General features: G+C 42.2%; 1 long non-coding RNA gene across 1 annotated transcript in view; it reads right to left on the minus strand.

The window, feature by feature from the left end:
* The window catches only part of LOC137210128 (uncharacterized), a 189,919-nt gene that overhangs the window by 140,123 nt on the left and 28,107 nt on the right, over window positions 1-21,689 (minus strand). The window contains exon 2 of the long non-coding RNA XR_010936275.1: window positions 13,064-13,154. This is a non-coding gene — a long non-coding RNA (uncharacterized lncRNA). The remainder of the gene's footprint in view (window positions 1-13,063; window positions 13,155-21,689) is intronic.

The following is a 21,689-nucleotide window of genomic DNA, read 5'->3' on the forward strand; positions in this document are numbered from 1 at the left end:
CCTGTGCAGTTCAAACCCGTGTTGTTCAAGGGTCAACTGTAATCATAAAGATACGATTAAATGCTTTCTTAACCAAAAAATATGACCGACATAAAGTAAGCAAGAAATGAGTCTCTCTGGCCGTGCCTGAAGAGCACATATCCAACTGTGCAGAAGGAGCTTGATTCCTGTGTCAGGAGACAGCTACACTAATCTAAAGAGAGAAACACCATGCGGGGCTGAGCCTGATATGGAATAGCTGGCTTTAACAAGGAAGACGTGTCCGGGCTGGACACTCACGTACAGGTGAGGCAGCAATGCAGGCACCAGGAGATCAGCAAGGGGCTCCTCTCTGGCCAAATCAGGCAGCTGTCAGGTACTGTGCTGGGTTCCATCAGCTGGACACACTGAGCTCTGCGTGTTCCCATGGGGCTTCTGGAGAGCAGGGCAGCTAGAAGTCCCCTCCAGAAGAATGATAGGGTTGCACAGCGGGTGTGAGAGAAAAGTAGAATTTGGAGGTTTGGATTTTTCTTATTCTTTTTTCTTCCAATATATGGCAGAAGCATTAGCCTTATTTCAGCAGGCTTCCCTCGACCTACTCGTAAGATTAAGCAGACATGCAAAGAAGAGTAAGAAGACTCGGGAACCAAAACTATTAATCCAGGCCTAAAGTAAATGAGGCCACTGTAAAGCAGGAATGTTCACCAAGAAGAGAAAGTCTGATGAGAAGTGTGCTATACTCATTTGGGCAACGATTCGGTGACTATCAGAGTCAAAATATTTAACCAGGCATTCTGGGGAGACAGAAAGGCCCTGAAAATGACAGTTCCTTGACAGCCTTCCTTGAGTTTACAATCTAAGAGCAGACACGCGAAATTTACAAATCAGTCTAAATGTATCTGATGAAAGAATACAAAATATAAATATAGATATATTCATATCATATCACAAAAACTGAGAGCCCTGTTAAAACGCCCCTTAAAATGTCAAGTTGATTCCATCTAGAAAGACCTAACAGGAAAGGTCAAATTCACTGAACTGAAGAGAGAAAAAAACTCGGCAGAATGCAAAAGTTGTGCTAACAGGAGGGTGGATGGATCCTGAGCTGGAAAGGAAATTATAAGGTAAGGTGCAAAAGAATAGGCAGTTAGGTAATAAGAGGCAGGGATTTGCGATTAGGAAGACATGCCGTTGGGGTCCTCAGAGCTGTTCTAAGAGAGGAAAGGGGCTCCACATAATGCTTGGGAAAGCCAATTCTCACTGCTGAGAGCAGGACAAATTAGAATGGAGAGAGCCAGGAGCAAGGTAGGAAATTTGCAAGTCGAGGGTATTGAGGCTTCACACTAACTGTTCTTGGTTACCTGTGAAGGGCACACAAGTTCCCCGGGCAGTACTTCCCTATCCTTGCTTCCTTCACATCCTTCCCCCGTTCAAGGACCTATGGGAGCTTCAGTTGTCTTTCCCATGAGACAGAAACATGCCTTCACTGCCCCACTCCCAAGGTATCAAACCTCATCTCTTGCTCCACCTATGGAGGCCCCTCCCTTCCAGCCAGGAAAATCTCTCCTAAGCTAGTCTTGATCATTTTCACTCTTTGGAGTCAAGTGGACCTGAATTTTATTATCAACTCCAGTATGTACTCTTTGTGTGACTTCCTCGGTCTTAGGTTTCTTCTCTAAAATAAAGACATAAAACCTCCTACCACACTGTAAATTAATAAAGAAGATTACATTTTTAAAGATACATAGTAAAGGACTTTACACAGTTCCCAGCACATAGGACTGTCCAACAATGGTTAGTTTCCTTACCCACCTGGCTTTTCCATTCACATCTCTTCTCAGCCATCTTCCAGCCTGAAATTATCACCTCCCACCATCTTCTCCACATAATCCACATGGAGCCTACACTCTCCTGTAAGAAACATGCCCTAGCAAAGCCTACCCTGCCCCCCTTTTGGTTTCCACATACTTTGTACCATTCACAGTCTGGACCAACTACAAACATGTGACCTTTATTTCTAAATACTTTCTTCAACACACCTTCATCCCCCTTCAGCCTTCATCCCAGAACCCAGGAATGTACACACAGTGAATTCTCAATAGCGGTTTGGGTGGTTTTAGTTGGTAGGGGTAGGAAGAACTGGTGAAAACGGCACAGGATGGTAACAACTACCTGTAAGACTGACTAAAAAAGAAGAATTTTAGACATTCTAATAAATGATCTACACTTGGGTAACTATGAGTCATGCTTGCCCAAACAACTCAAGAGTAAGTAAAATATCCCTTTTGCTAAATTACAAGAGTAAAGAACTATTAGGATAATTACCCCATAACAAATGCCAGAAGTAAGTGGCTATCTTGACTTACTTTTACAGATACTTTGCAAAGTACATACCCTAGCCTTGCAAAAAAAAAAAAAAAAAGGTATTAATATTGCACAGACTTTACTAACCCATGAATCTCTGGGAAGAAAGCCCCAGTTTTACCCCATAATGGCAACTGGCTACTTTTTCTGTGGACATAAGAGAAATTCAATTTCTCTAGACACATTTTTCCTTTGCTACCAGTGAGCTCCAGGGACTGGTAAACTCCTAAAGGAAAACCGTAAAAAACCATAATCCAGAGAAAACAAAATCCAGCTAGTTAAACTATCGCCAGTAAGAAGCATAAACAGGAACAATTTTCAATTGCTTGGAATCAAAAACTCAATTTTAAAAGGCTTCAAAACAAGAGTTTACTGTTTCCCAGACATCTGCAGTTGAAAAGAAAACACAAAAACAGCTCTGGAAAGTGCTGTGGGTTACTTCATACTGAGTGATTTCCAGGTGTGAAGGGGAATACTGGGGGAAAATTAAAAATGAAATGAGCATGAACCAAGTGTTTTTTAGGGCCATATTTATATTCACCTTTTTGGTTGGTAGTTCCTTGCATACATATGTGGGACTATGTGCTGCTTGTTTGACACAAGCATTATCCTGGGGACAATTTTAGGCAGATTTCCCACTGATAAGCTCCATGCAGACTTCTAGCTCAGAGACTCTTGGGAGAAGAGCTTGACTTAATATTATTTGCCATTGTCCTGTCTGGAGCGGCAGTCAGAGGAACGGCCTTTGATGGTGAGTGCCACAGCTTTAGGAGCAGAGCTGCCAGGCAGCTGTGTATGCTCTCCAGACTGTGGAACAACCAATAAAAAGAAAAAAGCAAGAAGAGAATTGCCAACTTCTTGCAACATGGAGCCATTACTTTAAGAGCCAAGCTGGTCATTTTTCCACCCAGCCAGCCCTAAGGTTGGCATCTGACATCAGTGTGGAGAATGACATCAGAGAGTCTCCAATCACCTGCTTGACTAACAGGCTTGCTCAAGAAATGCCAGAGAAGCCAGAGATGCAAGGAAAGTGGGAGAACTAACATTCTAAAGATCCTCACTTTTTATTAAATAGACGACTATTTCAACCAAGTGAATAAAGCCCAGTCTTGCAGGACAAGATGCAAAACAAAAACAAAAACCTTTTTTCATTTCGGAGTTTGGATTTCAGAAGGGAAAAGTAAGACTGGCAGACTTAGGTTTAAGTGTATCAGCTTAAGTTCCTAATTTGCAAGCAAAACAAACTGACTTTGGCTCGTGTTATGGACTGAATGTTCGTGCTCCCCTAAAACCCACATGGTGAAATCTTAACCCCAAGTGTGGCTGTGTATGAAGTAAGGACGTAATTGAGGTTAAGAGGTCATAGGGTGGAACCTGATCTAAAAGGATTAGTGTCCTGGGCTTCCCTGGTGGCACAGTGGATAAGACTCTCCCTGTCAATGCAGGGGACACAGGTCCGATCCCTGGTCCGGGAAGATCCCACATGCTGCGGAGCAACTAAGCCCGTGAGCCACAACCACTGAGCCTGCACTCTTAGAGCCTGCGAGCCACAGCTACTGAGCCCGCGTGCCACAACTACTGAGGCCCACGTGCCTAGAGCCCGTGCTCCGCAACAAGAGAAGCCATCACAATGAGAAGCCCACGCACCGCAACAAAGAGTAGCCCCCGCTCGCCGCAACTAGAGAAAAGCCTGCGCGCAGTAACGAAGACCCAACACAGCCAAAAATAAATAAATAAAATAAAAATAAAAAGACATAACTTTACTAAATAAATAAATAAATAAAATGAAAGGATTAGTGTCCTTATAAGAGATACCAGAGATCAAGCCCACTCTCTCCCATCATGCATGTACAGAAAGACCATGTGAGGCCAAAGCAGCCCTCTGCAAGACAGGAAGAAAATCCTCACCAGAAACCAAACTCTTCCAGAGCCTTGATCTTGAACTCAGAGCCTCCAGAACTATGAGAAAATAAGTTTCTGTTGTTGAAGCCACGCAGTCTGTGGCATTTTGTTACAGCAGCCCGAGCAGACTAGGACAGTGGTTAACTCTAGCCAAAGGAAATGATGGGCTTACAGAACTGACGAGAGGCTGAAGAACAAGCCTGGAAACAGGCAGGATCCAGGTCAGCTCCAGAGGAAGGAACCAGGAACTGAGCACTGATCAGGGTACCGCTGCTGTGATGAGGAAATTCCAACTGTTTCTCTTATTTTTCCATCACTCACTCAAAATTCCAAGTCCCGGGAGGATGTGTCTGATTATCTGAGCCTAGGCCGTGTGTTATCCTAGCTATACCAGGATAGCGAGAAAAAGAATCTTGTCTTTCCCACTACCAGAACAGCCTCCTGACATGTGGATTATCCCAAGACATCACAGTGGGGCAAGGCCTTGACCCAAAAGGAAATCAGGATGTTTCTAGGAAGGGGGAATAGATGTTAGTTAGTTTAAAATTTTTAATATCCACTGCACTAGATATCATTACAAATTCCTGGTGGGCTCACCGTTCTCCTGGCATGCACATCACATGTATGTGAGGTGGATTTCTGTGGCTGTAGATTCAGAAATAGTGAATCCTAGAGGAGTACCTGCCCACAGGTAGAGCTACAAGGCAGGACTTCTCTGAGCTCCAGGCCTATACACTGCCTGTCCCTGTAGCTAACTTTCTGAGTCAGGACTACATGGTATTTGGAGGTCCTTGATCAAAATGTCAAAGCTAAAAAGAAATGTTATTGACTTCTATATAGTACTATCATACACTCAATGGTTCCATGGTTCCAGCATATCTAAACACCTTCTGACTGCACCATTACAATGTTTATTGAACAATTACTATGTATCACAGTTTTTGCTATTCGTTTTATGCATGCTGGCTTAAAGACATGCTACCTAAAGATAAAGACAGAAAAAGATATGTAGAGACAGGGTGAATGAAGAGGTCTGTAGCTGACAGAGACACAAAGAGAGACAAAGAGAAAAGAAATGGAGAGAGAGGTTGAGAAGATGGATGAAGATTGAATAAATGGAAGAGAACAAAAGTGGTTGAGACAGGTGCCATAAGAACTCACCCAGAATGTTATGAAAGCACAAATGCTTCTAAAAGACAAGGAGTTCTCTAGATGAAATTTCTCAGACACTAGGTCCTGAGTCTCAGAGTCAGAAAGTGATTGGGCTGCTGTTTCCTCAGCTCTCCTGCCATCCTCTCGGTAGCCCCCAAGGCCACTTAGCCAAGGGAATGGTAGAGTGGAGGAGACAGGGCTTTGCTGAGCAATGGCTTACATGGGACAGCAAAATGCATGTTGGCCAGAGCTTGATTTTGTGCAGTAAAAGGATACAAAGAGACAAACCAGACTGGGACATCAGGCTTTGATCCTCTGCTGAGCGACTTGCTAAGAAACACTTTTCAGGCTCCTTCTCCTAGGCTCTATGGGTTGCTTTGTAGGATCCTTCTGCCCAAGATCATAGTTTATTTATTCTTTAAAATAGCCCATAAAGGCAAAAGGTAAACAGTGAGAAAGAAAGAAGGTAATAAAGTAGTATATATGTAGTTCCTACAACCTTGGGAAACTGCAAAACCCCCAAACTACATAAATACAAAACAACCAGTGTGTAAATAGGCAACATATGAACAAGTAGTAAATTAGTACAAGGTAATTGCACCAATGCCAATGTCTGTGGAAAAACCCTGGATTAATGTCTTAAATCTGTCACTTGACCCCAGGCAAGTAATGACTTTTCTGGGTGTTAATTTCCTTACCTGTTCAGTAAGGCCTAGGTTAAATGACCTACAAAGTGACTTCCAGCTCAGGGAGGATGTATTCAATGTTCTTAATGTGTTGAGTGAGCAGGGTGGTGTGGAATTAGTCATGGAAGTTTTCTTGAAAGCAGGGGACATTTCAACCTGTTCTCAGAAACTCTACAAATTTCATTAGACAAATACAATAAAGTCTCCTATGCCCACCTAGAGGCCACATCCAATTCTTTTAGCTCAGTCCAGAACTTACTTTATTTGATGCTTCTGTCACTTTTAATGACCAGTTTGCCCTTCTTCAAATGTCTTACTCCTGATGTCCCTGAGATGCTCCCCTTCTGGTCCTCGTCATGCTCTCTGCCTCTCCTCAGACTCTCCTCTCTGGCTCCTTTTCCACCCACCTTCCACTTAACACTAATTATTCCTAAGCTCTGTCCTTGACTTTTCTCTTAGTCTTCTACATGTTCTATCTGGACAGTTGCATCCATACCAGTGGCTACAGATACCAACTGTATAGTTCCTCATCTTTCTCTCTAATGGAGGTTCCTTTCCCAAGTTCCAGATCTATATATCAACCACCATCTAGTGAGATAACATATTCCCAAATGCCTCAATTCATAACAGATTCAAAACTGAACTCACTAGATCCCCATCCACAACCATGCCCTTCCCCTAGTTCAGTGAATGAGGACACCATCTACATACGCACCTGGAAGACATCAAAGCCTCCCCCTCACATAACTGGTCTTCAAGTCCTGTCATTCCACCCCTAACATATCTCACAAGTCAAGCCCCTCATTTTCATCCCCACTGTCATATCCCAGCATTAAGCACCCAGCCTCTTCCCCCTCCCCCCCCTCGCTCTTCTCTCTCCTGATCACCCTATCTCTTTGCTCACCCATTCCAAACACACCAGAGTAATATTTCTAGCAAATCATGATGCCCCTACCCACTCAGTAGTCTTTATAAGTTGTCAAACACTGATGAAATAAAAACTGAACTCCTTCACATGGCAAACACCATGCATAGTATTCGTGACGTATTAGACCATTGTATACCTCCCTCCACTATAGCTTGCATCACACTGTACTGTGCTGTAACTGCTTGACTGTGCCCATTTCATCTTTATATGCCCCAGTGCTCAGCACAACATCTAAACACAGGGGTTCAAGAAACCACTGATTACCTAAGTGGATGAATGAACCAATACCTCAAATTGCCCCTTTTCACAAAATTTTCCCCTTTATACAATATTTTATTATTTTTATTGTCCATACCTTTAATGATATCATGCTAAAATTACAAAAGTAAAGCTATATGCAGTTTTCTTTTATCTTAGAGTTTTAAATCAGTAAGGCCTTAAGTGAGCATCTAATTCGGTGGTGCTCAACTCTGGGTGCACATTAGAATCACCTGAAGAGATTTTTTTAAAGCTGGCCTCAATCTAAATTCATGAAATCAAAATTCAGCCTTTGTATCTACCGTGACTATTTGATTGCTTTCATTGGAAAAAGAACAACAAAGAGCCAACTTTCATTAAAGAGCCTCACATCATGCTTGATGCAGAAAATTTTATACGTGGTAGCTTATATACCCTTTAAAACAGCCCATGAAGTGGAATACTCTTTTCACTTAGGAGGCACCTGAAACCCAGAGATTAAGTTACTTGAATAGGTTACCCAACTGGGATGTGGTGGGTGTAGGATTCAAATCCAGATCTGTCTGTTTCCAAATAACATGTGCTTTCCTCTGTCTGAGAAGCCTCTGTGTAGGCACTGTAAAACATAGTAGAACAGGGAGGAATGGGAGGAGGAAAAGAAGTACAGCACTTACAGACATTGGATTTGAATGTGGGAACAACCCACAGTCACCCTGTCACCCATTCAAGTGTGTAAAAGTGAACTGCCCATCTAGACATACTGGTTTGGAGTTTAAAAAAAAAAAAAATGTGACCATTTGGGCAAACACCTAAGTAATCATTGTTCCAGGCAAGAATTATAGATAGAGGTTGTGAAGGTTAATTTTATGTGTCAACTTGACTGTACTATGAGGTGCCCAGATTAAATATTATTTCTGGGTGTATCTGTGAGGGTGTTTCCAGATGAGATCAGCATTTGAGTGGGTGGACTCTGTAAAGTAGATGGCCTTCCCCAGTGTGTGTGGGTATCATTCAATCCATTCAAGGCCTGAACAGAACAAAAAGGCAGAGGAAGGCGGAATTCATCCCTTTTTCTTCCTGCCTGCCTGCCTGCCTGAGCTGGGACGTTGGTCTTCTCTTACTCTTGGACTGGGACTTACATTATCATCTCCCCTGCTTCTCGGGCCTTTGGACTCAGACTGGAACTATACCACCCAGTTTCCTGGGTCACGAGCTTGCAGAAGGCACATCATAGGACTTCTCAGCCTCCATAATCATGTGAGCCAATTCCTCATAATGAATATATGTAAATACATATTACACACACATATATATATCCTACTGTTTCTGTTTCTCTGGAGAACTCTAATACAATGCTAAAATTAGACAATGAATGAGAAAGGGGATACTTACATAATCTCAAAATATCTCCCTATAAGAGACTTATTTACAAAGGGGAAAGTAGTAACTTTACAGTGGAGAAGCCTAGCAGACACCACCTCAACCAAGTAAGCAAAGTTAATATGGCCAGTAATCAGTAATGAGAAACTGATATCCTGTGCCTCCTGATACAATGTACTGAGAAGGTCACAGGGTCGTGTCTATGGTATTCTTGCCAAAAATTCACAACTTTAATTATGAGGAAACATCAGACAAACCCAAACTGAGGGAGATTCTGTAAAATAACTGGTCAATCCTCTTCAAAAGTGTCAACATCAGACAAGACAAAGACCAAGAAAATGTTCCACATTAAAGGAAACTAAGGTAATACAACTAAATGCAATGTGTGCCCTGAACTGGACCAGAAAAAGGACATCAGTAGGACAGTTTGTGAAATTTGAATAAAGTGTGTAGATTAGTATTATATTACCTGCTTTTCATGATTATACTGTGGTTGTATAAGGTTTGATACTTGGGGAATTTGGATGAAGAGTATGTGGAAATTCTTTGAACTGTTTTCGCAACTTTTTTGTGAGTCAAATTATTTTAAACTAAAAAGTTTTTTTAATTAAAAAGTTTAAAGTGTGATATAAAGTTATGAGACTAGTTTTCATCCATGAATCTGAAGACAGTTCTGAAAGGAACACCAAATTACTTTGAATGTTATGGGTGTCATTTGCCTCTCACGATGAACACATTTTAATGAGACAGTACTCGTTGGCATGCATAAAAAGTCACATTTGTTACATTACCAGTGCTATTTCATTAAAATTCCATATGTATTTTTTAATTAATTTATTTTTATTGAAGTATAGTTGATTTACAATCTCGTGTTATTTTCAGTGGTGAAAAGCACATATAGTAATGCGTATATGTTAATCCTAACCTCTTAACTTATCCCTTTCCCCCTTTCCCCTTTGGTAACCATAAGTTTGTTTTCTATGTCTGTGAGTCTCTTTCTGTTTTGTAAATGAGTTCATTTGTATCTTTTTTTTTTTTAGATTCCACATATAAGCAATATTCTATGATATTTGTCTTTCTCTGTCCTACTTCACTTAGTATGATAATCTCTAGGCCCATTGATGTTGCTGCAAATGGCATTATTTTATTCTTTTTATGGCCGAATAGTATTCCATTGTATAAATATACCACATATTATTTATCCATTCATCTGTTCATGGACATTTAGGTTGTTTGCATGTCTGGGCTATTGTAAATAGTGCTGCAATGAACATTAGAGTGCATGTATCTTTTTGAATTATGGTTTTCTCCAGATATATGCCCAGGAGTGGGATTGCAGGATTATATATGGTAGCTCTATTTTTAGCTTTTTAATGAACCTCCCTAGTGGCTGCACTAATTCACATTCCCACCAACAGTGCAGGAGGTTTCCTTTTTCTCCACACCCTCTCCGGCATTTATTATTTGTGAACTTTTTGATGATGGCCATTCTGACCAGAGTGAGGTGATAACTCATTGTAGTTTTGATTTGAATTTCTCTAATAATTAGTGGTGTTCAGCATTTTTTCACATTCCTGTTGACCATCTGTATGTCTTCCTTGGAGAAATGTCTATTCAGATCTCCCACAGAGAAATCAAAGTAGCTGAAGCTGAAGTAAAGGGGAAAGCATGACAGACTCCACAATTGTAAATTACTATGCTGGAAGGTTCACAAAACTCTCTCTCTATGACATTAAAAGAATGTTAAATTGAAAGTATGTGAGTCAAATATTTTACATTTTGGGGGAGGAGAGAAGCTAATCTATCCTTTCCCCCAAGATCTTTAATGAAAGTGATAGTAATTGTTAACATTTGTTGAGCAATTCCTACTGCCGATCATTGTTCCAAGTTCTGATATGTTAGCTCATTTAATTCTAGGAACAACCCTGTATTGTAGATACATTATTCTTCCAGTTTTACAGATGAGGAAACTAAGGTACTGAGCGTTTAAACAACTTCCCCACAATCACGCAGCTGAGGGATAAAGAGATAGCTCAGCAAGATCAAATTGGTTAGGATCTTTTTTTCTAGCATTTCCAAGATGCTTTTGCCTCTCTTAGAAACATTCTCAAAGTTCTCTATGTCCTTTCAAAACCAACATACCCTTTATGACACTGTCTCCGTCACCACAGCCTTTTGAGATCTTTAAGGATGACTCATTTCAAATAGTGAAAGTACATCATTTTGTCAATTACACTTAATAGTGTTCACTCTGCCCATAGAACCACACCTGAGGGAATAAGAGGAGGTGATGGGATTTTTTTTAATTTTATATATAATTTATATATATATATATATATATATATATATATATATATATATATATATATATATATATATATATATGATGTCCCTACCCTTCTAGGTGCTTACAATCTCTTTATCAAAGAAGTCTTTTTAAAAATTCAGATTTTTCACTATCCTCAGAGAAAAGAGGAAGTTACCCTCTTCTCTGTTCATCAGGATTTGATGGGGTGTGGATTATTATCCTTTATCAGCCACAATTGGATACCAGTCCTGCAGTTGCCAATGGTCAGGATGCACAGTTGGACAGGTATCAGGTCAAAACACACTTGATTTGCTTGTTCAAAATTATTGTAATCATTCTAAGACACTTCTCAAATTAGACAGTTAATTTGATAAGCCATTTGACTAGCTGTGTCTCTTCGACCATAGTATTTTCTCTTTATACAGAGATGACATCATTGACCCAACATTAGTAACAATTTTGAACCAGACTTGCAATGGGAATGATGAGATTCTCACTGAACCTACCCATGACCAGCAGCAGCGATCACTTTCTGGGGTTGGCAAACCCATTAATAGCCTCTAAGGAGATCAGACCACTAGCCTTGGCCTTCTCAGTTCCCTACCCTTAAGTTCAGAGGCTGATTGGCCAATCTATGACCTTTCAGGGCAGGTTCATCTCCTGCATTCCCGCTGTGACCCGCCACTTGTCTACGCAAACTCATTTCACTCAAAAGACTTCAGAAATCCCTGCACTGTGATGAATAATTTCTTGGATAGGATGGCTTCTAGCAGACATCAGACAGTACAGAAAACAGTGATTTTAATTCCTACTTTGAAAATCCACAAAATTTCCCACCTATTTGCAGGAAAAAACAAAACAAAACAAAACAGTTCCAGCACCTCTTAAAATCCCAAAGGGTATTAAAGGCCAGGAGGGACAGAATATCTGAACCACCAAGCTTTGTTACTGCTATCTTTATAAACTCAGGAAACCCTGAATAAAGCTTGAGGCCATATCTCTTTTCTTGCCTGCTACACACCCACACCCACACCTACCCACCCCCCCACACACACACACCTTGCACTTCCCATTCCCTCTTCTGACTTACATTAAATTCAGATACAAACTCAAAGTCTCAAAGCTAGCAAAATATTAAAAATGATGAGCCCATAGAACCCTGATTTTATTGTCATTATATTTATATTATTATATTTTTATTATACTTATTCACATTTCATATATTTTTTAAACAGGATAAATACCTAGTTTATCAATGCTGGGAGTTTTTCTTAACTTAGATGTGGGGGACAGTTTGCTATGATTAGGAGGAAAATGAGGCTGCTCAGGGACTTTTAGACATGACTCACAGATCAAATCGCTTTTGTGATTCCTCTGCTATCATTCAATGGACCAGGGCCACAAGTATTCACTCTGAAGAATTTTTAGGGCTAAACCTCCACTGAACTCTGCCTGCCACAGAGACATCTCCCCAGATGCCACAGACCCACAGGGGACGTTCCTAAGAGGAGAATGGTGCCAAACACCAGCCTAGCATTGATGGTTCAGTCTGCCTGCAGCATGACAAAGACACACCCCCATCATGATTCCTCCTCCAGAAGACGAGACAAGATTGAAGTGTGCTTCCCCCAGGCTATTTAACCATACCATGTTTAGAATCTTTCCAACCTGTCTAAAATCCAGAGATGAAGTTATTTACGCTACTGGAAAATGTCAATATCTACATGTTGTATCTTTAAAATCTCAACTAAATTGTAAGTATCTCAATCTCTCTGCTTCCTATATATGGTCCTTCCCCACCTCAGAGCCTCCCACATTCAGGAATCAGCTCACAAAAGGTACAGCTCAGTGCATTAATCTAAAGGTCATGTGAACATCTTTTCTTCTTTATCTCCCTAGTTGTTTCCTTTTCTCTCTTTCCTTCTCACCCACCTCCCCACCACCACCACCACCCAGACCTACTTTTCATGTTCTATGTTCCTGGCCTTTTCCCTTTTGGTCAATGTATCTAATGTCATTATTTATATAGAAGCTAGTAGATGATAGAATCTCAATAGAATCTTGTGCCCCTATGAATCAAGGTAACCAGCCATTATTATAATGTTATCACAGACATAAACAAAAAACCTTTCAAGCTGGTGTCTGTTTCTTTTCATCCAACCTTCCATAGATGCCCACAGCTTTTCAGAGCTACTTCAGGGGTTCCACAGAAAACCATCTGCCAAGAAATAATTAAGAGACTATGAAATCATACCATTCCTTGTTTTTATCTGGACCGTTTATTAGAGTTCCTCCTAAATTTCATCTGGCAGAAAAAAAATAAAAGTACTGTGGCTTAAGGAAGAGTTTAAGAACACCTTAAAGTCCACCTTTCTGATTTTCCAGATGAATAAACCGAGGCCTAGAGGAGACAAAGGAATAGGATGAAAATCAGAAAGTTCCTCGGGATCTACACAGGAAGACCATGGTATACGTAAAACTTTACAAAAACTATAAATGGTCTTGGAGTAGAGGTGAGGTCACAGATTCATAAACTTTTACAACCTTGGGTTGGTAGGTATACAAAGAACTTTTTGGGTCCTTGTCTCCTCCTGGGAAGGTACCCCTCCCTGGTAGCCCCCTCAAAGCAGCCCGATTCTGAATTGGCCACTGTGGAGAACTTTAGTGTTCTCCCCACAGCTCCGGCTTCCTGTATAAGGATGTCCAACAAATCCTCATCTGTAGTAGGAAATGACTGAAAAGAACCCAGATGTCTATCCACAGACAACAAAACATTTTACAGCAAAAAAAAAGAACGAAGAAACACTTCAGGACTAGAAAGGAATTATCTCCAAGTTACAGTCATATTAAAAAAGGAAACTAGAACGATGCATCATTTGTATATATGCATGAAGTATCCCTAGAAAGCCATGGAGAGGGGAAAACGGTGCCTCGTAGAAAGGGGTAGACCTCTCATTATCAACCTCTTCGTACTTTTTTATTTGAATCACCTAAATTCCCTGATTGAAAAATAATTTTGTTTTAAATAAAAAAGCCCTAGTTTCCAAATCTGCCTTGGATTTTTCTTTTAGTATCTGTGACTCTTTTAAAATCTATGATTTGTTTTCTCTTTACTCTCCACTCTTCCCTCAATTTCCCTTCCTTGACAAAAAGAACTATTTGTGCCTTTATTTATTTTATAATAAACTCACTGTTGGCTTTAAGTTCAATTGCCCAAGTTCACAGTATCCAATAAAGTCAGGCGTAGAAGATAGCTGCTTCCTGAGGTTTTAAAACACTCAGCTTTCACGTCTCTGGCTCCCTCACATCCGCATCTAAGGCTGCCAGACCCTTCTCTCAGTGCCCTAGCCAAATGCATCATGGTCCCCAGTGGTCATCTCTGAACCATTCTTCCAGGGACAATCACTAGGGCCCATTGCTTCACATCTTCCTAACACCCAGTCAGAATGTATCCCATATCCTTCAAGCTAAAACGTCCTTCTTTAGCTAATCACATCCCAAGAGCAACTGAGATCTTCAATTCATAGATAATCGCTCAGCACGAATGACTGTAGCTAAAAGTATACTACTATCACTAAAATAAGTGGATTATGTTCCATACTTCATGTTCCAATAACTTGGTAGAGAGGCGGGGGTACTGCTGGGAATCTCACCCTGCAGTGCCCCCTACTGGTCATGTTAGAGGTTGAGGGAATGGAGGGAATGGTTGTGACTTTCTAAATGATGCTGAGAGGATAATTATGTGCTAGGGTTGGGGGGTTTTCCCACATACCCTTCAAATTGGGTAACATTTTGGTACATATACCATCCTGGTTACAAGCTTACAGAGAAAACCTATGAGTCCTACTGGCGATGACCCAGTGTTAATAGAAGGGACAGGTACTTCAAACTACTGGTGGAGGCGGGGGGAGGCAAAAAGAGAACCCCTCCAGGGAGGGAGAGCTCCCCTCTCCTTGCCCCCAGCTGAGACAGGGTGGCTACAACGGGACAGAATGTTGGTTTGTTTCATCTGCCAAAAACTCTATGCTGAAATTCTCCTTGGATTTTTTTTTTCCCTTCGTGAATTTTCCTTTCCTTTTAACTGCACTGGTTTTGCATTTGCTTTAAGTGATTTCCTTGAACCAGACTGGCTTTGTCTAACAACTTTGTTCGGGATTAGTTGGGAATGAGAGCTTTATGACTTGTATTAAGGATTCTGGGGCCGGAACACAGAAGGAGGCCCTGAGGTCCAGGGGCCTCTAGGTATCCAGGGGCAGCAGAAGGGCCCTGAAAAAATTCTGTTTACAGCTCCATCTTTGTGAACACTTAACCTCACCCTGGTGAAACAGTGTTCAGATGGGACCCTTCCCATCTCTGAGTGTGGGCCATGCCTCAAAGCTTAGAAGACAGATGCCAAGGCCATCCTGCAGGATTTACAAGGGGGTGACCAAAAATACTGTTCTTCCAAGGGGAGCTCATCAGCCCTCTCCAAAAAATACACTGTAAAAAGCAATGTACAAATTCATTAGGTCAGGAAGAAGCTAGGAGGTAGTTGGGATTTTCTTTGAAGAGAGTTGTTGGTAACCCAAGAGTCCTCCCCACTGTGAACAAAGAGAAGACAGTGCCTCTCCCCAAACCCCACCTTATGCCAAATGAAGGGTTCTTTAAGAGAAGAACTTCAAGAGTTTGTCATTTGTTCCCTAGTGATGGCAGGACTGACATCTGACTCGTTCCCCAAATGTTAAAGGTAAGAAGCTGGCTGGAGCATCCTGGCTGGTGGCAAAGAGGCAAGACAACAAAGGGAACAGCCAGCTTTCCTAGAGTTTGGTGGGGCAAAGATGTTCATAGGTTTCTCACTGGGCAGCTATAAACCCCATGGAAGAGACCAACGGATGAGCTTTAAATGGACCGCCTAGAAGGTCAAGGTGATCCAACAGAGAGATGATAGTCAAGAACTGAGGAGAGAGTCACAAATGTTCAGCTGCAGGAGCCACCGCCAGTATCAAGGGAGCTACAGGTGGGAAAATGCTAGGGCCAGAGTCCCTGAACGACCTCTCCCCACAAGAGTCAGCATCAGCACTGTAGCACCCAAGCCACTCAGGTGCCCCAATGCCAGTTACAACTGTTTTCAAGTAAGACCTTCCAAGCCCTTTCTCCTTCCTCCTTCTCCTCCCACTCTCACCCAGGACACCAGAGGGAGTGGGGTGGAAGTAAAAGAACAAGACAGGGAAACACAGGAGCCGGCCAAGCCTTCCCACTATCCCCATACAAGCTCCCAGCCCAAAGAGCTCAAGGTGGGGGAAAGAAAAAGCCTGGCTTTAACTGGATTCTGCAATGACTATGACTGTTCATTTTGTTATCATTAATAGAGAAGGGGGAGAAACATAGGCTCAGGTCCCAGAGGTTCCATGGCACTCGGGTAAGGATACTGGAATACACTGCACCGTAAGCCTCCGAGTGGAGGTAAAAAGCAAACACGTGCGACCCTGCAGGGTGTTGCCCTAAACCTTCTAGTCTAGGAGATAGGACTTGGGAAGAATAACAACTAGTATTGAACAGCACCTTGAAAACCACAATCGTGTACATTATTACCTCATTTAATTCCCATAATCATCCCCATTTCAAAGATGAGAAAACTGAAGTTCAGAGAAATAACTTACCCTGGGATCAAGCAGCCTAGTAAGTGAATTTGAACCTAGCCTATCTGACTCCAGGGTACTGACTCAGGGTACCATTCATAAAGTTCAGCTTCTAGCTTTTCTGAGAAAATTATGGACATTTCAATGGATATAAAGAATTTGGCACTTTATTTCCTAGCTACTAAACCATAAATGTAATCTACTAGCCAAGCCCCCCAGCCACGAAATGCCCTTAAAATACTGGTTTTCCTGTGCCTTCGTAAATTCCCTGAAACACGCTTCTTGAGATTTGATCATCTTCAACTACTTGAAGACAATCAGAAGGTCCCTTTTACCTTGTCAAGCTCTGGCCTCTAATTCATTTCATCTCTTCTGAGAGCCTGCCCGTCTGGCTCATTTCACTGCATGGGCATATATGATGTACTACATGCTGTGTTTATCCACCACCCACCGCAAGCTGTAGCTTTTCCTCAAAGCTGAAATAGGGCTTGTTGACATTAACCAATCCCCGCACATGTTGTTTCCATAACAATTCCATTTTACTAATTTAACATTATGATATATTATTTTTAATTATTTAGGTCACATTTTCTTAAACAGCATGGCAGATTTCATCATGTCAGGTTATTAGCCAGATCCCCTTCTCCTTCATCAAAAGGAAGGAAGGAAGGATGGAAGGGGAGGAAGGAAACAACAAGGAAGAAGGAAAGTGGAATCAGACCAATGCAGTAACATAGAAAATAAAAAAGATTAAAAGGCAGGAAGGTTTAATTATCACCCACTCTCCTGGGGCACCACGCTCCCAGGATAGAACAGCAGCTTTTCTCCTTGCACCTCACACATTCCAAGAGACTAGTCTTCACTTTCTGGCAGCCCCTTGCCTTGTGACAAGAGGCCTTTCCCCATCTATTCCCATATCATGGCAACCACTTCAAACACAGCTTCTATCTTCATTACACAAACCTCAAGTTCTTATCAGAGAACTAAAGACTCACGATGTGCTTACGGCTGAGGTACGTTTCTGGTCCAAGATGGGGAGCCCAGAAATACGTTTGGAACTTTAAAAGTGCCGGGGGTGGGGGAAGGGCAGCAAGTGGAGGGGCAGGGTTCACAGCCGTTGCCTCCGCCCCTGCCTTGCCACCACCGACCCTAGGAAAACAGCAGGAGTTCCAGCCCTGGCTCTGCCTGGGACCTTGGAGCAGCTCTGGCACCAGATAAGCCTCAGAAGGGCCAGAGTTTGGGCTGGTGGGTTTGTCTACCGCATCAAGGGTCCTGAAATCTGGGCCTAGGCATTTCCCTCTTGTTGGCCCCAAAGAGCAAACTCCAAACTAGCTCACTTTCTAGTCCTCCCACACATCGCTTCCCAACCGTCATCCCTGTCCTGCAAGACCCTGGTTTCTTCCCTTCAGCTTCAGGGTTCTGAACCCTGGTCCCTTACTTCACCTATGAGCCCAACCACAGGGATTGGAAGGTCTTCTTACCTCTCCTGCAGTTCCAGCTCTGCAGTCCATCCATTTGCAAATTCTACCACTGCCTGGGGAGAAGGCAGCATCCTCCTTGGAATTTCATCCTCGTAGCCCTGCCTGTCTTCACCTAGCATGCACTGATGCAGGTGGTGAGTCTGTTCATGACGAAGCATTAACTCCTTCTCATAGTTCACGCTCCTGCTGTCCCACCAAGGCAAGTCCTCAGGGCTCTCTCTCTCCCCAGTTAATCCCAGCTGCCTTCTCTCATTCTTGTCTCCCTGGTGGTCCAGTGGTAAAGAATCCTCCTTCCAATGCAGGGGACATGGGTTCAATCCCTGATTGAGGAACTAAGATATCACATGCCACGGGGTAACTAAGCCCGCGCACCACAACTACTGAGCTCGTGTGCCTCAACGAGAGAGCCCCATGCCGCAAACTACAGAGCCTACGTGCTCTGGAGCCCACACAACTAGAGAGAAGCCTGCGTACCGCAACAAAGATCCCAGTGCCTCAACGAAGATCCCACATGCCGCAACTAAGACCCGATGCAGCCAAAAAATAAAATAAACAGAAATAATGGGCAGCATGGAGAGGGGTGTAAGCAGGGAGAGGTGGTTTCTGAAGTCAGGGTAGCATTTAGACATTTAGTTTTAAGAATCCAGACATTAGATGAAGGCTGTGTCAGAGGAAGAACCAATGGCAATTAATATACTAAACACAGAGAATTTCAACCAGGTATCAACTATCAGAACAAGAGAAAGGTAATGCCTCTGCCCAAACTGAGAATACCTGAAAGGAAAGCTAGTTCAAAGAGCAGTTTAGGACTTCCCTGGTGGCACAGTGGTTGAGAGTCCACCTGCTGATGCAGGGGACATGGGTGCGTGCCCCGGTCCGGGAGGATCCCACGTGCCACAGAGCAGCTGGGCCCGTGAGCCATGGCCGCTGAGCCTGCACATCCGGAGTCTGTGCTCCGCAACAGGAGAGGCCACAACAGTGAGAGGTCTGCATACCGTAAAAAAAAAAAAAAAAAAAAATCTACAAACAGTAAATGCTGGAGAGGGTGTGGAGAAAAGGTAACCCTCTTGGTGGGAATGCAAATTGGTACAGCCACTAGGGAGAACAGTATGGAGGTTCCTTAAAAAACTAAAAATAGAACTACCATGTGACCCAACAATCCCACTACTGGGCATATACCCTGAGAAAACCATAATTCAAAAACACACATGCACCCCAATGTTCATTGCAGCTCTATTTACAATAGCCAGGACATGGAAGCCACCTAAATGTCCATCAACAGAGGAATGGATAAAGAAGATGTGGTACATATATACAATGGAATATTACTCAGCCATAAAAAGGAATGAAATTGGGTCATTTATAGAGAACTGAATGGACCTAGAGAGCGTCATACAGAGTGAAGTAAGTCAGAAAGAGAAAAACAAATATGGTATATTAACACATATATGTGGAATCTGAAAAAATTGGTATAGACAATCTTATTTACAAAGCAGAAATAGAGACACAGGCGTAGAGAACAAACATATGGATACCAAGGGGGACAGGCGGGTGGGGTGGGATGAACTGGGAGATTGGGATTGATATATATACAGTATTGATACTATGTGTAAAATAGACGACTAATGAGAACATGCTGTCTAGCACAGGGAACTCTACTCAGTGCTCTGTGGTGACCTAAACGGGAAGGAAATCCAAAAAAGAGGGGATATATGTATACATATAGCTGATTCACTCTGTTATACAGCAGAAACTAACACAACTTTGTAAAGCAATAAAGATTTTTTAAAAAAGACTGTATGGGGTTGTTGGAGGCCCCCTCGCTGACAGCATTAGTAGTAAGAATCAAGATAGAATGAGTTAATTCATTTCAGAAATGTTTATTGGGTGCCTTCTGTGTGCTAGGCCCTGTTCTAGGTGCTAGATAGACTGTGGTAAAGAAGACAGACCAATCTCCCACCTCCTTAGGTGGCTTACCAAAGGGTATGTTGGAAATGGAAGCAACATAACCTCCCAATCCAGTCAAAAAGATCCAAGTGTTGTTAGGTGCTTAGAGGTGAATAGGATGTATTCACACAAAAATATTAATGAAATGTAAAGGATATAAAGAAAACTCTAACCTGCTCAATTGTATTGTAGCAACTTGAGCTAATAGTGCTTTCAGGAATAGATTTTTCTTCTTTAAAAGGAATTCAAGGATCTTTGTGGTGATGGAAGAGTTCTGTATCTTGATTACGGTGGTGATATAATACACAAATCTACACGTGAAAAAACTACATAGAACTATTCTCTATCTCTCTCTCTCTCTCTCTCTCTCTCTCAAACACACACACACACACAAGTAAGTGCATGTAAAACTGGTGAAATCTGAAAAAGTTCTAATGGATGGTACCAATGTCAATTTACTGGTTTGATACTGTACTCTAGTTAGGTAAGAGTACCACTAGGGGAAACTGGGTAAAGCACCTCTCTGCACTATTTTTACAACTTCCTATGGATCTGTAATTATTTCAAAATAAAAAGAGTTTTTTAAGTAATTTGAGAGTTAAGAATGTTATTGTGACTCTGATCCACCCAAGATGGAAGGCAGGCTGATTCTTGGCACTGTCAGAGTTCTAAGCACATCCCTAGAAGGAGAAAGGGTGATCTATGCAGCTTCCTAGAGTCCTAGAAATCAAGCCTCCTCTTTGGTGGCTCTTTTAACTTTTCCCAGGATGCCCACACTAGAGGCACACATAAGAATCCATGGCAAACACTGGACTCTAGCTCAGGAAATTCTTCCGGAATGCCTCCCCATAGCCTGCTTGGAGCCTTCCCACACATCACACATGGTTCTCGGTTCTCTTGGCATCTCATCTTGGCTCCTTCTCTGCTTATTTCCCATGGTGGAGCTGGTAATTGCGCCCCAGACTCCTGACACTGACCTAAGACATCATGGAGCAAGATTTAGGCATCACCTCTCGGCTCCAAACACTGATGTATCTGCGATACAATGGCTGAGGCCGTGTAACCTGGAGCCCAGAGGGACCAACAATGCTCCCTGGTTCCCTACCCACACAATCTGATTAATTTTTTAAATTTCTTTGTGCTGGTTTTATGCTCATCTAACAACAGTTGATCATGATTTGGACTTTTAAGTGGATTTGCTCACTTAAGTAGGAAGGAGTGACCAGAGAAAATAATCCATGTTTATTATCGTGGTTATTATATCTCTTGTTGTAAATAAACCGACTTCCACTCTGGTTTCAGCAAAAGTTAAAGTCCATCCTCAGTAGAGTATAATAGTTATGACTCCAGAACCAGGTTTTTTAAATCCTCTACCGTCACCAGCTCTGGGACCTTGGATATTACCACTCTCTTGCTATGGGACCTCAGGCAAGAACCTCATCGCTCTGAAGCGCTTTTTGTTTCCTCATCTGTGAAGTGGGTGTAGTAAGAGAGCTTACCTCATAGGGCTGTTGAAAGCATTAAGTGGAGTAATATATCTAAAGTACTTAGAGCTGCGCCTGCACGCTGTAAGAGTTACGTAGTAGTCATTATATTACTGCCTGGAAATTAATAAAATAAATGTTGAAGCCTATATATCTAGGAGGCAGACCCTGTAACTATAAGAAATGAGTTACCCCCAAGGACTGCCACACTAGCAGACCCAAG

Source organism: Pseudorca crassidens, chromosome 17 (assembly GCF_039906515.1).
Source record: "Pseudorca crassidens isolate mPseCra1 chromosome 17, mPseCra1.hap1, whole genome shotgun sequence".
Lineage (NCBI taxonomy): Eukaryota > Metazoa > Chordata > Mammalia > Artiodactyla > Delphinidae > Pseudorca > Pseudorca crassidens.